Source organism: Vicia villosa, linkage group LG6, assembly GCF_029867415.1.
Source record: "Vicia villosa cultivar HV-30 ecotype Madison, WI linkage group LG6, Vvil1.0, whole genome shotgun sequence".
NCBI classification, from domain to species: Eukaryota; Viridiplantae; Streptophyta; class Magnoliopsida; order Fabales; family Fabaceae; genus Vicia; species Vicia villosa.
In genome coordinates, this window is record NC_081185.1 from 108,563,235 (window position 1) to 108,576,575 (window position 13,341).

General features: G+C 37.5%; 1 long non-coding RNA gene across 1 annotated transcript in view; it reads left to right on the forward strand.

The window, feature by feature from the left end:
* Positions 1–668: 668 nt before the first annotated feature.
* The window catches only part of LOC131612063 (uncharacterized), a 29,512-nt gene continuing 16,839 nt past the window's right edge, over positions 669–13,341 (forward strand). Inside the window, exons 1-2 of the long non-coding RNA XR_009287278.1 lie at positions 669–749; positions 10,258–10,335. This is a non-coding gene — a long non-coding RNA (uncharacterized LOC131612063). The remainder of the gene's footprint in view (positions 750–10,257; positions 10,336–13,341) is intronic.

Consider the following 13,341-nt stretch of genomic DNA (forward strand, 5'->3'; position numbering starts at 1 on the left):
CGATACCAATAACAAAGTATAATAGGGAATTAGAGAGGAGAAGAAGAACACAAGAATTGGTTATAACTGCTATTCTTTCTCTTTCTCTTAAAACAAGATTACAAGTTTACAAGAATAACAAATAACCTCTCTCACCCTAAATTAGGATTTGCAGCTTAGCAATGATGAGAGACTAGTATGCTATTTATAATAAAACCTAACATACTAACTAATGGGCTTCTTCAGCAAGGCCCATTACACAAGCCAACTTAATAAACAAGCTAACTTAACAAATTAGGGTTTAAACACTAAAACCTAATTTAACATGCTAACAACCCTAGCATCTTCGACATCTCCATGCTAGACCCATCTTCGACTACAGCATACACACTTCGACACCAGCATGTGAACAACCTTCGACTTCATGCTTAACTCTGTCGAACTTTCGAACCAAGACGCTACCCTTCGACCATACTAGAGTTCGATCCAATATCTCACAGCTACTGCTGCTATAAGTTTACTCATATTATGATAGTACTTTACTGATACTATTTTAATTTAAGTTTACTCATACTATGATTCTTCAGTTTAATTGAAGTTTTTTAATTTTCATACACTTGTAATCTCTCTTTAATTTGCCTGTTAGTGAATTTGTTTATTTATTGTTTGGTAAAATATTTTTGTTGTCTTTTACAGTCTTAAACCAGACACCACTCAGACAAAGGAAAGAAAAAAACAATGAAGAGAAAATACAGATATTATGGTTAAAGGTTTAATTGAATCCCTTGAAGGATAGAAAAACACTTAGAAAGGGGGGGATTGAATAAGTGTAACTTTAAATCTTGGACGATAAAAATAAAATGCACAATTATTTTTATCCTGGTTCGCTGTTAACGAAGCTACTCCAGTCCACCCCCGCAGAGATGATTTACCTCAACTGAGGATTTAATCCACTAATCGCACGGATTACAATGGTTTTCCACTTAGTCCGCAACTAAGTCTTCCAGAGTCTTCTGATCACACACTGATCACTCCGGGAACAACTGCTTAGTTCACTCCTAAGACTTTTCTAGAGTCTACTGATCAACACGATCACTCTAGGCTTAGTTCACTCCTAAGACTTTCTCTAGAGTCTACTGATCAACACGATCACTCTAGGCTTAGTTCACTCCTAAGACTTTCTGCTCAGCCAACTGCTAAGACTTCCTAGAGTATACTGATCAACCGATCACTCTAGTTCCTTACAACTTAATGTAATCAGTTCAAGAGTTTACAAATGCTTCTTAAAAGCGATAATCACAACTGTGATATTTCTCTTACAGTTTAAGCTTAATCTCACTAAGATATTACAACAGCAATGTAGTGAGCTTTGATGAAGATGAAGATTCTGAGTTTAGATTTGAACAGCGTTTCAGCAAGTTTGATATAAGTTGTTTTGGTGCAGAATCGTTAACCTTGCTTCTCATCAGAACTTCATATTTATAGGCGTTGAGAAGATGACCGTTGAATGCATTTAATGCTTTGCGTGTTCCGTACAGCTTTGCATTTAATGTTATACGCTTTTGTCAACTACCTCGAGCCTTGTTCACGCTGTGTCTACTGACGTAGCCTTTAGTAGCTTTAACGTTCCTTTTGTCAGTCAGCGTAGTCTGCCACGTGTACTTCCTTCTGATCTGATGTTTGTGAATACGACGTTTGAATATCATCAGAGTCAAACAGCTTGGTGCATAGCATCTTCTGATCTTCTGACCTTGAAGTGCTTCTGTTGCGTGATACCATCTTCTGATCTTCAGTGCTTCTGATCTCATGTTCTTCTGATGCTTTCATAGACCCATGTTCTGATTCTGCTTCGACCATCTTCTGATGTCTTGCCAGACCATGTTCTGATGTTGCATGCTGAACCATTTGAGACACATCTTCTGAGCGCTGAATTATGCGTACTCTTTATATATTTCCTGAAAGGGAAATTGCATTGGATTAGAGTACCATATTATCTTAAGCAAAATTCATATTATTGTTATCATCAAAACTAAGATAATTGATAAGAACAAATCTTGTTCTAACAATCTCCCGCTTTTTGATGATGACAAAAACATATATAAATGATATGAATTTGCGATCAGAAAGAGTAGACGGCAAAAGACAAATTACACAGCTATAGCATAAGCATATGAATATGTCTCCCCCTGAGATTAACAATCTCCCCCTGAGATAAATAATCTCCCCCTGAAATAAATACTCGAAGAACTTTAATAAAAGACTTCCCTGATTATTTCGGTAGAGACGATCATATAAGCTTCTGCCTTCAGAGAATTCATAGCTTCTGACTTCTGCTTCCATTGGACAGCTTCAGAACTTGAATTTCTTTAGATCCTTAGAACACTCACAGCTTCTGACTTCTGCTTCCATTCAGGACAGCTTCAGAACTTGAATTTCTTTGATCTTCAGAACATTCACAGCTTCTGATTTCTGCTTCCATTCAGGACAGCTTCAGAACTTGAATTTCTGGATCTTTTAGAACATTCACATCTTCTGATTTCTGCTTCCCTCGGATAGCTTCAGAACTTTGAATGTCTACCAACATCACTTCATGCTAGATTTGTATCAGAACATTGTTGAATGTACCAGAGCATCATCAGAGCATCTCTACATCCTGAAATGTTACAGAACAAAAACTAAACGACAAAAGTCAGCATGAACGAGTTAGAACATAAAATGTATATTCAAATACATGATATGTATCAGAGCCAAATGTATCAGAGCATTTAGGCTAAAAACGTGTATCAGAGCAAATAATGTATCAGAGCCATAACATTATATGTATCAAAGCAAATAGAATTTTGTCAGAACAGGATAGACAATGATATTCAAATTCTATTATCAGTGCTTCTGATTCATTCTTCTTTCTTGCTTCTGATCTCTGAAGCTTGACAGCACTCAGCTTGCTTCAGTTTCCAAGAGCTTATTCCTTTTACAGAATAACGCTTCTTATGGTTTTGCTTCTGAAGATTCACTTCACTTCTCTGTTCCTGCAAAACACTTAAACCATATAGAACTTGCAGTTCTTGTTAGTGAATGCAACTGATTAAATCAAATCATTTATCACAGTATTTCTCCCCCTTTTTTGTCATATCATCAAAAAATAGAAAAGATTCAGATGAATAAAACAGACCACATGGAGGAAGAAGATGATTTCATTAAGGTTCAACCAAAGAGTACAAAAGTACAGGATGAAAAAATCAGATGCACAGAAACAAAACAGATGCAAAGAAAAGAAAGAAACAACATAGACTCAATCTAAGATGGCCCTAGTCTTGACAAGATCTTGGCCAGCATCTGTTTAACATCGTTGTTGTGTCCTTCTTGCCTCTCAATGAAAGCATCATACTTGTCATTGAGTGAGCTTTGCTCATCCTGTCTCCTCTGAATCGCTTCTAGAGTCCTTGCAAGACGAGAAGGTTCATCAGAAGAAGCTTCACCGCTTTCAACCACAGGAATGGCATGTTGATCAGCAGCTTCCATAGAAGTATCATCTGCTGGGATATCCTCAACAGGGTCTGATTCAGCAACCTGATCTTCAGCATCTGCTTCTTGCATAGAAGCATCTCCATACTTTGCAGCAGGAATTTCAGAGTCTCCATTCTCTAGTGCCTGAAGAATGGCAGCTAAATTCCTGGGAGCAGAGGGACCTTCAACTTCTGGTGGGTCAACAACTTCTGGAATGACCAGGCTAGGGTCTTTCTTAGAAGGGTTTTCCCTCAGAAAGTCAAATAGGGTCTTGAAGTCTCCAAGCAGAACAGGATACTCAGGAATCCAGATAACCATGTCCCTGCATGGGTTTGCTTCCATTGCAGCATCCAGTCTCAACTGTTCCATTTCATCCACAAAGGGCTTCTCTTCCAAAAGATATCTTCCTTTGAGGCGAGCAAACCAGAAGTCTTCATAATTCCTCAGAATTCCACGAGGCCGTGGGGCAGCAGCTACACAGGCTTCCTGAAGTTCTAAAAACAGAGCATCTGATTTTCTGCGAAAGATCCTCCAGAAGTTCCGCATAGCAACATCATTCAATCCAGAACTTTCAGCAATTCTGAGAGTATCAAAGGTACTTCTGAGATTCTTCTTTATGTTTTCAAAAACTACACCAATAGGATATACAGGGCGGGATTTTAATTGGGTTTTTGAAAAGGCAGGGTTGGAGGTGAAGTATGGAAGAGGTTCGCTATTCAACCTATAAGAAGATTCTGCTTCAGTATCAGAATCTAACACTACCACTTCAGCTTCAGGACGAGGCTTGGGAGTGTAGTTGCAATCACGGAGCAGCTGCTCATGTGATGCAGAGGTTGGAAAAGGAGAATCACAAGGATTGTTTTGAGAGATGGAGGGAGTATGTTCAAGAGTGGTATTGAGAGAAGGTTGAGATGGAAAGAGAGTTTGAAGGGGTTGTATATTCAAAACAAGATTGTCAACAGCTTGGTCAGAGACAAGATTAGTGGAGGGTGAAGGAGACGGAATGGATTGAGGAGATGGTGGAGTTTTTGTGAGGGGAAATGGTGAGGGAGGAAGAGAATTGGATTTGTTTGCATGTGAAGAAGGAGTGGTTATAGGGGAAGATGGTGGTGTAAGAATATGGACAACAACGGGTGATTCTGATGAGGCTTTTTCTGGTTCAGGGGTAGGTACAACTTCTATTGGTGTAACTTCTGAACGAACAACAGAAATAGGTTCAGAGATGCATATACCTTTGGAACCTTTCAGAAGCGCTTTGGTCACATCCTCCGTTTTCTTCAGCTTTTTACTCTTCGGCTCTTCAATAATCTTTGCTCTGCCTCTAGAGATTTCTTTTCTTCTGGCATAAGCCTGAACTTCTTGTTGGTTTTCAGCTTCTTGAGGGATATTGTCTTCATCAGAGCTTTGAATAATCATCTTCCTCTTCTTGGTTATCTTCTTTTCAACAACTTCAACCATCTCATCATTTTTGTTTGACTTCTTCTTCTTTTTCTCTTTCTCAAAGTCATCAGATACGGCCTTAACAACATTAGCAATCACCTTTTTAGAAACCTCTTGTTTCTTAGAGACAGCAGAAGGATAATCATGCTTTCTTTTAGTCCTTTCTTCCCTCTTGCGATTTACTTTGAAAGGGGCACCTTTGTCTTGATCTTTAAAACTCTTATTCTCTTCAAGAGATTTCAGATAAACAGTTTTGACTTCAGGTACCTCACTATTGAAGAAGGTTTCAAAGTCAGCCAGAACTGGTTCTCTTATGGTTCTTGTTCCAGCTAGAGGTTCAGGAACTTTGAGAAAAGTGTCAATGATTTTCATCTTCTTTAAAAAGAAGGCATTCAGACAAGCTCCAGTGGTGACAGCAAGATCTTTGATGATACCTTCAGACTCCAGACTTTCAACAATCTTGGAATGTACCAGAAGGTTTGTAATAATTCTACCAAAAGGAATGGTTGTTCCAGCATTTTCCTTTCTGAAAGCATTCCTGGAATCCTTTACTGCTTTCCACATATGGTTGAAGATAATGTAAATCGCATCAACCTTCTTCTGAGTGGCAATGCAATAAAGAATATACCTTTGATCATTACTGATGAAGTCCGAGGCATGAGTTGATTTCCTATGGTAGAAACACCCGAGAAGGATCTTTGTCCAGATTCTGTAGATATCTTTCAAATTCTTAACATGTGTAGTTTTCTTGACATTTGAATAGAGAGTGGATAGAATATCTTCCACATCTTCTCTTTGATCAGATTCAAAAGCCCCTTCAGGATTTTTCAGATCAAACATCACTCTTAGGATGTTTTCAGTAACAACGACAGACTTTCCATGGACGAAGGAGAGTATAGCTTTTGGTGCAACCACAGCATGTACCCAGAACTCTTTGACAAGATCCGGATAAACAGGGCCAACGAACTCAGCAAACAACGAGGTCCATCCTTGAAAGATGATGTCTTCTTTAAGATGAAATTGATTTTCTTCAAGGTTATCAAAGTCGACCATGAGTTCACACAAAACTTCCAATTTGTCTTTGGGGATGGAGCATGCAACAACAGGGGTGAGTTCCTGGTGTGTTTCATCGTGCATATGAAGAAGAGTAGATGAACCAGCAAAATGAGATGAAGAAGCAGCCATTGAACCAGAACGATCAAGAGAGAAGAACAGAAATTGGGTTTTCGGTTAGGGTTTCAGAAAAACGGCTAAGAACTTTTCAAACGAGAGAATGCAAGGAGAGAGAGAGAGAGACAAAGGAGCGAAAAAGATGTATGATATGATTTGAAAAACATATATAGAGACGGATTTGAAAAAAAATAAGAAATATAAATTGAACAGTTCCAGAATCAAAGGAAATCAATTTAATTAAATGATGAGTGACGTGAGGAGAGAGAACGTGGTAAATGAAATAATTTAAAAACAGTTACCTAGGTCGGCTTCTTTTCAACTGCACGCTTTGTACAAACCGTACAGACACGTGTTCATCATCAGATAATAGATGACAGCTGTAAATATCAGAGAAATTTTACGCCTTCAGATTCTGATCACTGCTTCTGAGTTGATCAAGTTTCTCTTCTGGAAATACTCCTTCTGAAGTGTGCTGATATAAGTCTGAATGATCTTCTGATCCATTACTTCTGATGTACACAGCTTCTGGAGGTTCACTTCTTTGTTCTGCAGCTTCTGATAAGACACAACTGTATCTGCAGAAATTCTTAAGCTCTTTGTTTCATCAGGGACAAGTTTATCATCAAAACAGATGTTTATTGATTTGTCCACAATCAATGTTTCAAAGTTGTATATTCTGTAGCATTTAGAGCATTCAGAATAATCAAGAGAGAAACATCAAAGCCTTAGAGGTAAACATCAAGGACTATTCCGAGACTAATAAGCTTCTTTTCTGAATTCCTACAAACATAGTCTCTTCAACAGATTTAAGAACCAGAACTTGGAAGACAATCTTTCTTCCCTTCAAGTGTTGAGAGCAACTTGAGTCCAGGTGTCATGTCATGTTGAATGTTGTCTTCTTTGTTATCAAGAGAATCTGCAAAAGAAATAATCTTTTTCTTTGGTACCCACATCTTCTTGGGTCCTTTCTTGTTAGATTTTCTCAAGTTCTGATTGAACTTGGGTTTTACATTATAAGCAATAGGAGGAACAGCATGATAATTCTTAATGTGAGTTTCATGATATTTCCTAGGTTGTGTCACATGCTTCTTAGTGTGTGTAGTGTGAAAACTTTGTGCATGTGAAGTGTGCCTAATATCATGTGAGTGGCCATACTTGAACTGATCATACAATGGCTTGTATGTGATTTTCATCTCATCAACAGGTTCAAGTTTGTATGGGGTTTCACCCTCATAACCAATGCCGACTCTTTTGTTTCCAGACACAGCATATATCATAGAAGCTAGCTGACTTCTGCCAATACTTCTAGATAAGAACTTCCTGAAACTTAAATCATATTCTTTCAGAATATGGTTTAGACTGGGAGTGGATTTTTCTGAATCAGAAGGAGATCCAACATTATTGGATAATTTTAAAAGTTTTTCTTTTAATTCAGAATTCTCCAACTCAAGCTTCTTTGTTTCAAATTCAAATTGCTTTTTCAGCTTTTTGTATTTGAGACTAATCTGAGACTTGAGTTCCAGAAGTTCAGTTAGACCGGAAACTAACTCATCTCTAGTAAGTTCAGAAAATACCTCTTCAGAATCTGATTCTGATGTAGATTCTGATCCGTCATCTTCTGTCGCCATCAGCGCACAGTTGGCCTGCTCATCTTCTGAATCATCTTCTGACTCATCCCAGGTTGCCATAAGACCTTTCTTCTTATGAACCTTTTTCTTGGGACTTTCCTTCTGAAGATTTGGACATTCATTCTTGTAGTGTCCAGGCTCATTGCATTCATAGCACATGACCTTCTTCTTGTCAAATCTTCTTTCATCAGAAGATTCTCCACGTTCAAATTTCCTTGAACTTCTGAAGCCTCTGAACTTCCTTTGCTTGGTCTTCCAGAGTTGATTTAGCCTTCTGGAAATCATGGACAGTTCATCTTCTTCTTCAGATTCTGATTCTTCAGGATCTTCTTCTTTGGCCTGAAAAGCGTTAGTGCATTTCTTGATATTTGATTTTAATGCAATAGACTTACCTTTCTTTTGAGGCTCATTTGCGTCCAGCTCAATTTCATGACTTCTCAAGGCGCTGATAAGCTCTTCCAGAGAAACTTCATTCAGATTCTTCGCAATCTTGAATGCAGTCACCATCGGACCCCATCTTCTGGGTAAGCTTCTGATGATCTTCTTTACATGATCAGCCTTGGTGTATCCTTTGTCAAGAACTCTCAATCCAGCAGTCAGAGTTTGAAATCTTGAAAACATCTTTTCAATGTCTTCATCATCCTCCATCTTGAAGGCTTCATACTTCTGGATTAAGGCTAGAGCTTTTGTCTCCTTGACTTGAGCATTTCCTTCATGAGTCATTTTCAAGGACTCATATATGTCATAGGCCGTTTCCCTGTTAGATATCTTCTCATACTCAGCATGAGAGATAGCATTCAGCAAAACAGTTCTGCATTTATGATGATTCCTGAAAAGCTTCTTTTGATCATCATTCATTTCTTGCCTTGACAGCTTTGCGCCTCTGGCATTTACTGGATGTTTGTAACCATCCATCAGAAGATCCCATAGATCACCATCTAGACCCAGAAAGTAACTTTCCAGTTTATCTTTCCAGTATTCAAAGTTTTCACCATCAAATACCGGCGGTCTAGTATAACCATTGTTACCGTTGTATTGCTCAGCAGAGCCAGATGTAGATGCAGGTGTAGGTGTAGTCCTTTCACTTTCATCAACCATCTTTTAAATGAAGCGTTTTTCTCTTCCTGAATCTTTTCTAAACACGGTTAAGTGCTTGCACCTTAGAACCGGCGCTCTGATGCCAATTGAAGGATAGAAAAACACTTAGAAAGGGGGGGATTGAATAAGTGTAACTTTAAATCTTGGACGATAAAAATAAAATGCACAATTATTTTTATCCTGGTTCGCTGTTAACGAAGCTACTCCAGTCCACCCCCGCAGAGATGATTTACCTCAACTGAGGATTTAATCCACTAATCGCACGGATTACAATGGTTTTCCACTTAGTCCGCAACTAAGTCTTCCAGAGTCTTCTGATCACACACTGATCACTCCGGGAACAACTGCTTAGTTCACTCCTAAGACTTTTCTAGAGTCTACTGATCAACACGATCACTCTAGGCTTAGTTCACTCCTAAGACTTTCTCTAGAGTCTACTGATCAACACGATCACTCTAGGCTTAGTTCACTCCTAAGACTTTCTGCTCAGCCAACTGCTAAGACTTCCTAGAGTATACTGATCAACCGATCACTCTAGTTCCTTACAACTTAATGTAATCAGTTCAAGAGTTTACAAATGCTTCTTAAAAGCGATAATCACAACTGTGATATTTCTCTTACAGTTTAAGCTTAATCTCACTAAGATATTACAACAGCAATGTAGTGAGCTTTGATGAAGATGAAGATTCTGAGTTTAGATTTGAACAGCGTTTCAGCAAGTTTGATATAAGTTGTTTTGGTGCAGAATCGTTAACCTTGCTTCTCATCAGAACTTCATATTTATAGGCGTTGAGAAGATGACCGTTGAATGCATTTAATGCTTTGCGTGTTCCGTACAGCTTTGCATTTAATGTTATACGCTTTTGTCAACTACCTCGAGCCTTGTTCACGCTGTGTCTACTGACGTAGCCTTTAGTAGCTTTAACGTTCCTTTTGTCAGTCAGCGTAGTCTGCCACGTGTACTTCCTTCTGATCTGATGTTTGTGAATACGACGTTTGAATATCATCAGAGTCAAACAGCTTGGTGCATAGCATCTTCTGATCTTCTGACCTTGAAGTGCTTCTGTTGCGTGATACCATCTTCTGATCTTCAGTGCTTCTGATCTCATGTTCTTCTGATGCTTTCATAGACCCATGTTCTGATTCTGCTTCGACCATCTTCTGATGTCTTGCCAGACCATGTTCTGATGTTGCATGCTGAACCATTTGAGACACATCTTCTGAGCGCTGAATTATGCGTACTCTTTATATATTTCCTGAAAGGGAAATTGCATTGGATTAGAGTACCATATTATCTTAAGCAAAATTCATATTATTGTTATCATCAAAACTAAGATAATTGATAAGAACAAATCTTGTTCTAACATCCCTAACTTCAGTTGTTATAATATTTAAGCTCCAAATTTAGTCACTAGCAGTTTCTTGAATTAAGGTTGAGGTGCGACTTCAGTTAACAGGAGCAGTACACTACTTGTTTTCATCAAATTTGATAATATACCAAGAAGACATGGTAAATATCTTGCACCAATATTTTATAATGTGGAAATCCAATTCAGAACTTGCAAAAATATTGAAGAGCTAATGCTGCTTGAGTCCCATTTGCCAATAGTAATAGTATGAAGTATGTGTAGCATGGTTTGGAGTGAAACTAAAAAAAAATTTGTGTGGTGCTTTATGTGACTGTAAATGTTATTTTGAAGTATAATTTTTATTGTGGAGAATCATTTCAAACTTTTAAACATGTGAACATCTGTTATACCCCAAAATTTTCCCGCATCTTTTTCAAAAAGAAGGCAACAGACTTCTGTGTAAAAATTGGGAGTTTCATATAATCTTGGATTTTATTTCATAAATATCCTGATTTTATGAATACTCGGTTCTTAGAATATTTCTTATACGGTATTTTGGTCCGCAGTTGAATTTATTCTTACACAAACGCCAAGTACTGTTTATCACTTCACACACGCTATTTATTTGAGATTTATTTGCAGATAAATAGTACTGACGCAATTGGTACAGAATTAAATTTTTCAGGCGCAGAGTCCGGGGATTCAGACTGTACTGGTAACAAGTAAATTATTATTAGTTTTTGTTTCTCACTAATTTTTGTACTATACTATTGTTTTCAAATCTTTTCCTTTCTTTTCAAATCTTTTCCCTTTCTTTTCAAATCTCTTTCTTTCAAATCAAATCCTAACTTTATTCCATACATCTCTCTTTTCAAACCCTACCATACACTTTCTTTCAAATCCTACTACCACTCAAATTTTCTTTTTTTGTACGGAATGTCATACCCCAAATTTGTCCTACCCTTTCAATTTTATCTGGCTTAGGCTTATGCATTTCATAGTCTCATGTACATACCTCCCATTAGGTCATTAACATAACTCATGCATTCATTGATCAATAACTTGGCTCTGGAATCAAGGATTTTGAAAGCTTAAGGCTTCTTCTTCACCAGGTTATAAGGTGTGAGTCCATCAAAAGCTTGACTGAGGATCGATGAGTTAGGGTTCTTATTCATGGTGTTCGAGTTTGTCAAAGCCCATCAGCAAAGGTCAGAGGATCCCTCAGGGTGTTAGGTTAAAGTTGTTTATTAAGGAAGACATTTCGATCGAGACATGATGCATCCTTGGGTGTATTAAGGATTCGACTTTGTTAACTCAGAATACTTCATCTGATCAATTGTGCTACTTATGGTTCAACAAGTTGATTAAAGATTGGCTAGGTTCAAGTACAATTGTGGGTTCAAGGGGAGTGTTCATGCAATACAAGATTCAAGTCTTCAGGCAGTATCCATTTGAGTATCATTCGCAATTCACTCATAGGAAATTTCTATTCGAAGTTGCAAGCATAAACTCAAATATCCCTTCATTTCGAAATCCCTTATCAAATCTCAAATTCATCCAAAGGTCCATAGTTTCGTTCAAATGTTCATCATAAAATAAATTGAAAAACCCAAATCCAAATTCCATCCATTATTCAACATTCAAGTCCAATTGTTTAAGTGTTCAAATCCATTCAAAATTTGTTACAAAATTACACAAAAATTGTCCTTGGCCTGTTGCTTCTCATCTCTAAACATCATTCATCAACACCATGTTACAATGTCCAATTCATACATTACAAAGATAAATTGATTCACCAAAAGAATTTCACAAAAAAAGGAGTGCACCATTTAAATTCTTTATCTCCAAGCTACACAAAATTACAAAAAAATATTCCATAAGCTTTGATTCCTAATCTATGCCAAGGGCCATTTTTCCTTCATGATAATCCAACTTGCAGCATATCACCCCAAAACTGTCACGGCACCCGAACCAAAATACCGTCCAAAACAGTCAGTTATTCAATTGTCACCTATTTCAAACTATATAACACTTCCACTAACCCACTAATTAACCTCCTAATTCACCTAATTGTCAGCTAACATTTCATACATACCAAAGTCAAGCTGCAATCCTAAACCTACAGCCAAAGAAAAAAAAAGCCCAAGTTGCCACACTTCTAACTACTGCGCTCCATCTTGACCTCATTGTTCTTCTTCATGACCAAACAATGCAACATTGCTTCTACACATCCAAAACTTGCACATCATGAATCAAACATCATCAAGCCATTCACGAATACATACATATAATCTATAGCAACTAGCAGGTCATGAATAGAGGAATTCAAAGGCAAACCAAAAAGACAAGTCAGTTTACGATTCGAATCCGAAAGCCAACCCTGCTGAATCGAATCTTTCCACCAAAAAGCAATGCATCAAGTTCAAGCCCCATAAACACATACAACACAGCCACATTCATAATTCAAACACCATCCAAAATTCAAACAGTTACTCACAGTTCCATTCAAATCAATTAGAATCCAAATCAGAACCTCAAAAATAAACTAACAGCAGCATTTGAAATACACATTCAGCATTTAGTTTGTTCAAGTTCAGAATTACAGTCAACTAACCAATTCTGGAATAACCAGTCTGATTCCCTAACTGCTGAACTGTGACAGTTATCTCTCTCTATCATATTAGATCCAGAAATAAATAAAAGGCCGCTGTACATTTTAACTAATTCAGAGTTCACCTTCGCCCATGTACATATCCATATAAACCAAATCCAAATCGTAACTAGTTGCCAAAATAACTTTACATTCACTGCAGCTAACAATTCAAAACAGAACCCCACACTTCAAATTCTTCAATAACCTGCATACATGAGCCAAGAGAAGTTCTATTCAGATTCAAAAAAGGAAAAACAAATAACCATAACAGAACTTCAAACCAACATTTCCCAACTGCCATTTAACAAACTCCTAACTTCCCAAACTAATTCAGTTTTCATTCATAACTAACTAACCAACTTTTATAACAGAATCATAACCAATATAACTAACCTCTCAACCCTCAATCTCCTCCATCCAATTTCCTAACTAACTCTTCAATCCAAGGGCTCATAAAGCTTCTCAATCCCTAACTGATTCCTCACTACCTCAATCTATATATAACTTCTACTCC